The 9,269-nt window shown below is 40.2% G+C and overlaps 1 long non-coding RNA gene across 1 annotated transcript; it reads left to right on the top strand.

Moving 5' to 3' along the window:
- Positions 1-1,839: 1,839 nt before the first annotated feature.
- Positions 1,840-8,723, top strand: LOC143851583 (uncharacterized). The gene is made up of 2 exons (XR_013236416.1): positions 1,840-1,906; positions 8,059-8,723. It is a non-coding gene; the product is annotated as an uncharacterized LOC143851583 (long non-coding RNA).
- The last annotated feature ends 546 nt before the right edge of the window (positions 8,724-9,269 follow it).

Raw genomic sequence — 9,269 nt, 5'->3', positions numbered from 1 at the left:
GACGCGTTGTAGAAAAAAAAAACAAATCTCCACACCAAAAATCTCTAAATTTATGTAATCAAGTGTATAAACTTAAGAAGAAAAGTATATTTCCACATCACAAACATGATCACCTCAATGAAAACAATTATATCATTATATTGAAAAATAATTTGCTATGTTATTCAACAGATAATTAAAAGGGATAATTACATTTCCACCCCCTCTAGTTTCTGACATATCCACTTCCACTCCTATAGTTTAAAACGTGACAAATCCACCCCTGTAGTTTCAATTTGTTTAAGGTTTGCCCCCTCAGTTGAAGGTTTGTCCATAGATTGAAGGGTTAGGATGATCCGATGGAGCTGATTTTTTGGGCACACCCTATCTATGTCAGGACCCATCAAATGAACGATTTGGATCATCCAAATAATGTGGGCCCATACCCGAATCCAAACACTACCAAAAAATCATCCAAATAATGTGGGCCGACATTGTTTGGATGATCCAAAGCATTCATTTGATGGGCCCTGACATAGATAGGGTGTGCCCAAAAAATCAGCTCCATCGGATCATCCTAACCCTTCAATCTATGGACGAACCTTCAGCTGAAGGGGCCTACCTTAAACAAATTGAAACTACAGGGGTGTATTTGTCACATTTTAAACTATAGGGGTGGAAGTGGATGTGTTAGAAACTAGAGGGGGTGTAAATGTAATTATCCCTAATTAAAAATGTCATAGTACACCTACATAAGTCAGGTCGGGTTTCGGGTTTTTTTTGAGCCGGGTTTTTAAACTAAAACCCGACCCTACCCAAGATTGAGCCGGGTTTTTAAACTAAAACCCGACCCTACCCAAGACACATGATTTCTAAACCCGACCCATGCTATTTTCGGGTCGGGTCGGGTCGATGCGTTTACCCGACCCAAGTTGCACCCCTACTAGAACACCCCTGTTATTGCCTTAACTTATTTTGTTTATTGTCTTTGTTTATTGTTTGTTTATTTTTTTAAGTTTCCCTCGAACGGTATGTTTCCGCACTGAGTTTCGAATAATTAATGTTATCCCCTCCTCTCCTCCCCCTCACTCTCCTTAGGGGTAAGTGGTCGAGAACCTCTTTTTTTCATGAAGGTTCCTCCCTGTAATATTACTCTGATGTTGTGCTTCTACTTGGTATGTGTCTCTGTGTCCTCTCTTCTCGGTGTTCATTCAACCCGTGCATCGCATAGGTAGCCCCACTAGTTCCATGTATGCATAATGCAAATATTCCAACACCAACAGTTCCTAGTGTGTTGGAAACTATAATAAAAGTTGGGGACAATTTTTTCTAAAACTGTTGCAATATTCTTAGAAAACTAGAAAAAATGTTTTCCATGGATGATGAGTTAGTAAAGGAAGTTCATGTTAGGATTGAAGAGTGGCCAAACAATATGAGTAGTAATGGTTTCTCTTGAGTTTGGGAAATGTTCATGGTGAAAATTCCAAGGGAACCTTTCATAAAAGAAGATCAATTAAAAATGGAAGTGTTCATGTTAATGACTGCGTAAGCAGATGTACTAGTTCAAGTTCGTGACTAATCTCATGTTTATGACCATTCAACCTTTTGTAAACATATGGTTTTTCTTGCATAGTGAATGATTTGAATGTACAGCATTTGATTGCCATTGAAACTTATACAGGTAAGTGAATACACACTATCTTTTGGAGCTTGATATGGACACTAGTGCTTACTACATTAACCTTTAAATTTTGAAAAGTTTCAGTAATTCTTCATATATAGTTTCTATGCAATCTTCTTAGTTTTTCCCTTCAAGTTTACATAATTGATAATTCTTCATTATTGGTGACATGCACTAAAAGTTTGGCAGCTACGTGATGAGCACAAAAAGCTACATGTGTGCTTGTATAGGAGTCGGTAATACAATGTCAGTAGCTTTGATTTTTTTTTCTTTTATTCCCATAAAGACTATTTTTCTTACATGCCCATTCTGTCGCTATTTTTGTATGAGTAATATGTTCTCATTTAATTTATGGGTTTTTGATGTATTGCAAGTGATTATAGTCCAAATTTGAAATTCATAAGACAAGTTATGCTGATTGCATGAGCGAGGAAGGGATGGTTGCAGGAGCAAGCTGCATTATTTACCATCTTATTTTCTTTTTTAGACTTGGATATTTCTCATCTTGATAGTAGACTTGGGATTTTTAGTGTCGTAGTGTGTAGTTTGATTAAGGTGATGTATGATTTGGATGTTAGTAATTGGTGTAACATGATGTAATGGTTTGAATGGGATACAAATGAAAATTGAATGCAAGTGGCAGACAATGTTTTTATTGAATGTGCTATTGTAAAATGAATTGAACGTAAATTAGAAGTGGTGTATTTTGAGTTCAGTGTTGTTGGGAAGTTGCCGTATTTCCCACCTTGTTTCCCACGCTGGGTTGGGAAAGTAAAATAGAAACTTTGCCATTTAGGTTTTTGATAAACCTAAGTATATAAATGCCTTTTGTTCACACGAACAGTGTGTGGGAGGAAAGTGTGACTGCAAGACTGAGTTTCTCTTTGCAGAACGGCAAGAGGTTGGGCGTGAGCTGTGTCGGCTGCCTCAAACCAACGAGAGAGAGAGAGAGAGAGAGAGAGAGAGAGAGAGAGAGAGAGAGAGAGAGAGAGAGAGAAGAGAAGGTTTTCCTCTTGGGTTTCTTCTTGGGTTATCTCTTGTGGGTATTCTCTTGGGTATTCTCTTGGATTATTTCTCGGGGTTCTCTTGGGTATGGTCTTGGGTTTGAGAAGCAAGGAAAGGGTTGCGGGTTTGGGGGTTTGTGATTGACCCATTGTAATCCTTGTATTTTGTTTTTCTCATAGTGGAAGATCGTGTTTCTTGCCTGTGGAGTAGGCTTGACCGAACCACGTAAAATCTTGGTGTTCATCTTGTGGCTTGTTTGTTTACTTGTACTTTTTTCATTTAATTTGTGCACGATCGGATTGGGTTGCCCAGAGGATTTTCTCAACAAGTGGTATCAAAGCTCAGGTGAAGCGATCGTCGAGGCCGGGTGGAGTGATCGTGGGTGTTGTGGTTGAATCCCGGTTAGAGCAATCTCTGGGAGTAGAAAGACTGTCCAAGAAAAGATTCTCGTTCGAGGTGGAGTGCTACACCGTGAAGTACTGAGTAATCTGTGATGACGGTAAAATCAAGTTATATTCAGTTCAACATCGACAAATTTAACGGAAATGACAGTTTCACCCTATGGCAAATGAGGGTGAAGGATATCCTAGTTCAATAGGGATTAGCTAAGGCATTGAAGGGAAAGGATTAGGGGTGCAACTCGGGTTGGGTTAAGCTTTTTTAAAAATCGGGTTGGGTTGGGTTGGGAAAAACCAACGTGAATTGGAAATCGGGTTGGGTTGGGGGTGTCGGGCAACCCGACCCAACCCGAAACCCGACAAGTATTCCCATATGTGTAAAATTTTAAAAGTTAAAACGGCAAATGAGTGAATATTCCAACATAACTTTATCCTTATGAAGCTAGAAATGTGCTTAAATTTCAACATAAATTTATCCTTCAGTTACAAAGAGTTTTTATATGGTGGATGCATGTGTAGGAATGTGAACAAAAAAAAAAAAGTGGCGCCCACAAAAAAAACATGAGCATATGGGCGGGTCAACCTGACCCAACCCGACCCAACGGTTGGATTGGGTCGGGTTGATGAAATTGCAATTCGGGTTGGGTCGGGTTGAGCCCAACCGGGTTGGAAATTGGGTTGGGTTGGAATAATGGGTTCCTCGGGTTGGGTCTGGTTGGCCTCAACCCTACCCGAGTTGCACCCCTAGAAAGGATGGGAAGCCGGAGAAGATGATGGATGCCGAGTGGGAAGACATAGAGTCGAAGGCGGTCAGCACGATTCAGCTATGTCTGGCAGATAGCGTTATGTTTAACGTTATTGAAGAGGAAGATGAACCTAAATTATGGGAGAAGTTGGAAAAACTTTACATGTTAAAAAGCTTGGCCAAGCGATTGTATCTGAAACGACAATTGTATGGGCTGAAGATGCAGGAAGGCGGGGATCTTCTGGAATACATTACGGTGTTCAACGAGCTTGTGGATCAACTCCACAAGGTTGATGAAAAGTTGAAGGAAGAAGACAAGGCCCTTTTGCTTCTTACTTCGTTTCCTGATTCGTATGACAACTTGGTGACTACATTATTGTATGGTAAGGATACAATAAAGTTGGAGGAAGTCACAGTGTCGCTCTTATTGAATGAGATGCGAAAGAAACCTATTCTTGGTGGAAGTGAAGAACATGGGTTGATTGTTCATAGTGGGAATCAAAGAGGAAGGTCGTCTGACAGGGGATCGGGAAAAGGCAGGTCAAGATCCAGGGTCGGCGAAAATGGCATGCAATGTTACCGTTGCAAGGAATATGGTCACATTAAGCGGGATTGTCCGAAGCGAGCTAACCAGGCCGAGAATGGTGTTATGAATACTGTGGTGGCGGTAACGGATTGTAGACACCCTATTTTGACCGAACCCTAATAGAGTCGTTAGGATAGAAACCCTATCAAACTAGTGTTTTAATGTCCCAAATTTGTTCCTAGAACATGTTAGGGTCTCATTTAGGTTCCCGTAAAATTTCGTCCGAATCCGTTGTGATTTGCCTAGTAAACGGATGAGGTTTGTAGTGTAGTATAGTGTAGGATTAAGGGTGGCCATTCAGCCAGAAAGGGGGGTGAACTGGAACCTGAAAAATCAGTTCAAATTTTCCGTAATGGGTTGTCCAGGGAGATATAGGGGTATGCAGATTAGTGTGTAACATAATTAGGAAGTGTATTATCCTGAACCAAGGCATTTTGTAAATAGTAAAGATGCTTTTCTTCCCCTCCAAGTCACCATTAGGCCCTAAGCTAAGTTAGTGAGAGGCTTAGGACTATGATTAGTCAGGAGAGAATCTTAGGAAGCTTCCCTAGGTAGTTAAGCTTCCTTTGATCCCAGCCCTTAAGTAAAAGCTGATTTGAAGGGCTAGGATCAAAAGGAGGAGAAGATATTTTCACAAAATTTGTTTTTCCGTTTTCTTTTACTTGGGCACCCCTCTGTGTGTTAAATGGGTATTCAAAATACACTATAGGTGGTTGTCCATGGAAGGAGGGGGGTCAAATGTGTTTTATTTTTGCTTGGGTTTGTCTTACCCGAGGCACCCCCCATAGAATTAAAGAGTAGCTTTGCATGTACTAGAAGGGGTGGTCCATGGCAAGAAAGAGGGGTCGAAATTACCATTTCCTTGTATAAAAAAAAAACCATCGACCTGGACAGAGAGGTTCTTGATTTTTTAGGAGAAAAATCTCAAAAACACTGAGAGAGAGATTTGAGGAGAGGAAGAGAGCTTAACCTCCCCAACTCCATCTTCTCCGGCCAATACCCCCTTCCTCCGACCATTTTCTACTTCTATTTCTCCACCTTCTCAGCCAAACCCACCACCATCTAAGCCACCACCATCATCATCTTCCATCTCCTCTACCCCACCTCCACCTCCGAGAAACCCATCGGAACCCGGCCGGATTCCTCCAGTTTCCGACCCTATCACCATCTTCTTATTAATTTTCTTCCTCTTCATCATCTTCTACCTCTGTAAGCCACAGCCGAAACTCATTTTATCCAACCATCTCAACCCATTTCTGCAATCCGACCAACCCCTCCCCCCTCCCCCAAAAAAAAAATCTGAAACCCCATCCTCATTCCTTGAGCCACTTCTTCTTCACAGACCCCACCTTCCTTGCCATCAAAACCCATCCCACAAACCCCATTTTCCGACCGAAACCCTATCTTTTCCAGTGGGTTTGCCGGAATCCGGCAAAACCATCGCAGCTGCCATCATCCCTATCCCCTAAACCCATTTCATTTTTCCACAACCCCTAATCCTCTAAAGCCCACCTCCACCACCACCATCTTTTTCTTTTTTTTTCTTCTTCTTCTTATTCTTCTTCTTCTCCATCGACCACCGGAATCCAAGCCACCTCCATCTCCGGCAAACCCCACCGGAATCCGAGAACACATTAAAAAAACCCACCTCATCTTCAAACCCTCCTCCATTTTTAACCCCACTACCATCATCTTCCCCATCTACACCCTCATTCCACCCAAACCCTCTTCATCTTCATTTGAATAAAATTGCAGAGAGAGAGCTGAGAGAGAAATGGAGTTGGGATTCTGATTTTCTTCATTAAAGCAGAGAGATGGAGATCCAAGAGTATCAGGAGATCTGAAAGAATGATTCAATTGTTGTTGTCGAGCTCTCTTCCGCTGCGTAATCGTTTCAGAGAGGTTCTTAACATAAGGTAATTTTAACTTTGTTCATTCCTAGTGATTTTCTTTGTGCTCTGTTTGTTGGATTTCTGCATTGATCCGCATTTTGTGTGGATGTTGTTTGATCCTCATTTGATTTCGGTTTTGGTCATTATCGCAGTCTTGTTGATATATTATCATAAAAATGACAGGAGAATTTGTATTAGTAATTCAATTCATTGACCCCATAGATTGTAAATTGATTTTGACTTCTTCATACCCTGTGGTTGCAAGTTGATTGAGCATTTTCCCTTTGCTTGCAAAAGTTGATCTCAAGGGCTTTGAGATTTCTTGCAAAATGATTTGGTAATGTTCTATGTTTGCAAGCTGATCTCAGTTTTGGTGCCTTTTGACTCATATTTGATTAGTCTTCTTGATAGTTTGATCTAATAAAAGACAAGATGAGGTATTGCAATTGTAAGACTGCAGCTGTGGAGGTATCATTTCCATGGAATGGTTACAGGGGATTGACATATATATACCACTGCATTTTTGGTAATGGCACTACGGTAGGGGTTTTCCTAGTCGTGCAAATTGATTTTCATGACTGTTTGTTCATATAAGAGTGTTCCTGTTCGTTCATTGGTTTTGAAACATCATTATTGGACATATGTTCAGTCTCGTTCCCCTTGTAGTAAATATTGGTACAGGGATGTTTGGAAATATAGTCAAATATGTTCTTTGTGAAGAATAGTGGTTTAGGGATGTTTGGGAACATGTCAATATTCCATTTCTTTGATGTGTGTTGGTTCTGGAATGTGTAGGAAATCGGATATCATTAATTAGAAGAGACAAGATAAGCTGATGTGTTATATGATATTATTACTCTAAAGTAGTGTTAGAGGGATGATATCAATCTAATCTTGTCCTAATAATTATGCAGCCCATCCAAAAATGTAACCATATCAAGTGCTATGGACTTCATTGTAAGCTTGCTTCTCCTCAAATAGTTGTTTCTGGACTTGGCCATAGCATTCAATCCTATTATAGGCAATTACCAAGATTTTAATTCCGTGAGCAGCTCATTTTAATCAGGTTTTGGTCTCACCCTGGGATGATTCCTCACCTTGAAGCTGAATTGTATGTGACCCAAATGGGAATATAGAAGAATTTTTATTTCTTTGCTTGGTCTACTTGTAGCCCTCACCCTCTATCTGATATGAGCAGCCACTTCCTTTGTTGAGAGTTGATGCCCAATGATATTTGCTTGCGCTTTTGATACAAAAATGAGTCCCGCCATGTTTTGACTTTGTACAGAGTCATGTTCACCTCTTTGCATACGAGGGTATTTTTCTTATGAACTCGTGGAATGACCCTATTAGAGAGATTCTTTTATGCATAGTACTTCTGTTTTTTAAAATGGCCAAGCTAAAAAAACCATCTTTACCATCATGTATATGACGTTCTTTGAATACATGTATTGATGGCCATGCCAATTTGCTGAACTTTACTATCATGAATATGTCCTCTTCCAGTTCTTGTTTTTAGTGCATTTTTTGAATTTGGTTTAGCATGTTTCACAAAAGTAGCTCATCCATTTTGTAGCACCATTATACGCTGATAATTGTACCTAACCAGCCTGTCTCTGTGTAAATATGAGTTTGTGATATGTATATGTTTGTGTGTGTAGATGTATATGAGAGTAAGTGTATGCGCATGTGGCCAAGTGTGTAGGTGTTTGTATGTATGTACATATGTGTGCGTATCCATGAGATGTGAATAAGTGTCTCTATGATTGCAGGTGTGTGTTTCAAGTCCATGGTTCAGTCCCTGTTAGCACATTTCAATCCATGGTTTAGCACCCTGTTTTGCACACAATTCGGTCCATGTTGCTGCCCCAGTTTTGCACAAGATCCAGCCCATGTTGCTGCCCCAGTTTTGCACATAATTCAGTCCATGTTGCTGCCCCAGTTTTGCACAAGATCCAGTCCGTGTTTCAGCCCAGTTTTGCACACAACTCAGTCCATGTTGCTGTCCCAGTTTTGCACACAATTCACTCCATGTTGCTGCCCCAGTTTTGCACACGATTCAGTAGTATTTGCTCAATCTGTCCTCTTGTCTTTGTTACCCGATTCGAAGGAGCATTTAAGATTTGTAAGGATAGTTGGGCATTCATGGATGGCAAATAATAATTAGCTAGGGCTTTGGGCTTTGAGTGTGGTTCTCTGACATGCATATCTTTTCTCTTGCTTTTCATTTTTTTGTTTCTATGAGTTGTCTCTTGATCCCAACTTCGTAGTATGACCTCGCTTAGGGTCTCAAATTTGGAACTAGGTCCCAATTATCCTTGTGTATGGTAAATGAAAAATACAAAGTCTTGATGTTGCTGAAACTGAAGCTGAGCATCTCTTTGATAGCTGAACATTGGATCTGAGATTTTATAAGAGAGAATTGCAGATTTCACAAGTTTCTGTTTGTGCGTTTCCTCTTATGGTTTGAATGCTTGTTTAAAGGTTAAATTCATTAGAATTCCTTGCTGTTTTGTCCATCGGTAATCATCTTTATACTTTGACTAGGATTTCATTAGTAGGATTTAATTTTTTGAATTTCAGAATGAGGGCAAAAATCCTGGATCTATACTCTGTTCTTGTTCAGGCTAGTTTCAAGGCAGACTTCTAATAATTGGAAGTTTAGCTTCAATTCCTTCAGGATCTGCTCTGTTTGGTTTTAGATCTGTCAAATTCCTGAACAAGGCAGTCCGGATCTGAAGTTTTGGTTTCCCTTCTCCACCAAATTGATCTAGGGGTAATTGTTGAAAAAATCGAATTAAGCACTAGAACCTCATCAACAGGCTTCCAAATTACAATCTAGATCTAATAGTTATCCATGGAAAATAATCCAAACCTTGCTAGTTTGGAACTCTGTGCTAGTTTAATTGTGTTGAATTTCTGATCTCGCACAAGCTTGTGTTTGAACCGAAAATGTCTCTCATTGAAGCTCAACTGTTTGATG

This window comes from Tasmannia lanceolata, unplaced genomic scaffold (genome assembly GCF_043159265.1).
Source record: "Tasmannia lanceolata isolate RefF3 unplaced genomic scaffold, GAP_Taslan_0.1 ptg000018l, whole genome shotgun sequence".
Lineage (NCBI taxonomy): Eukaryota > Viridiplantae > Streptophyta > Magnoliopsida > Canellales > Winteraceae > Tasmannia > Tasmannia lanceolata.
Note: the sequence above shows the minus strand (reverse complement) of the source record. Positions and strands in the feature narration are given on the sequence as shown.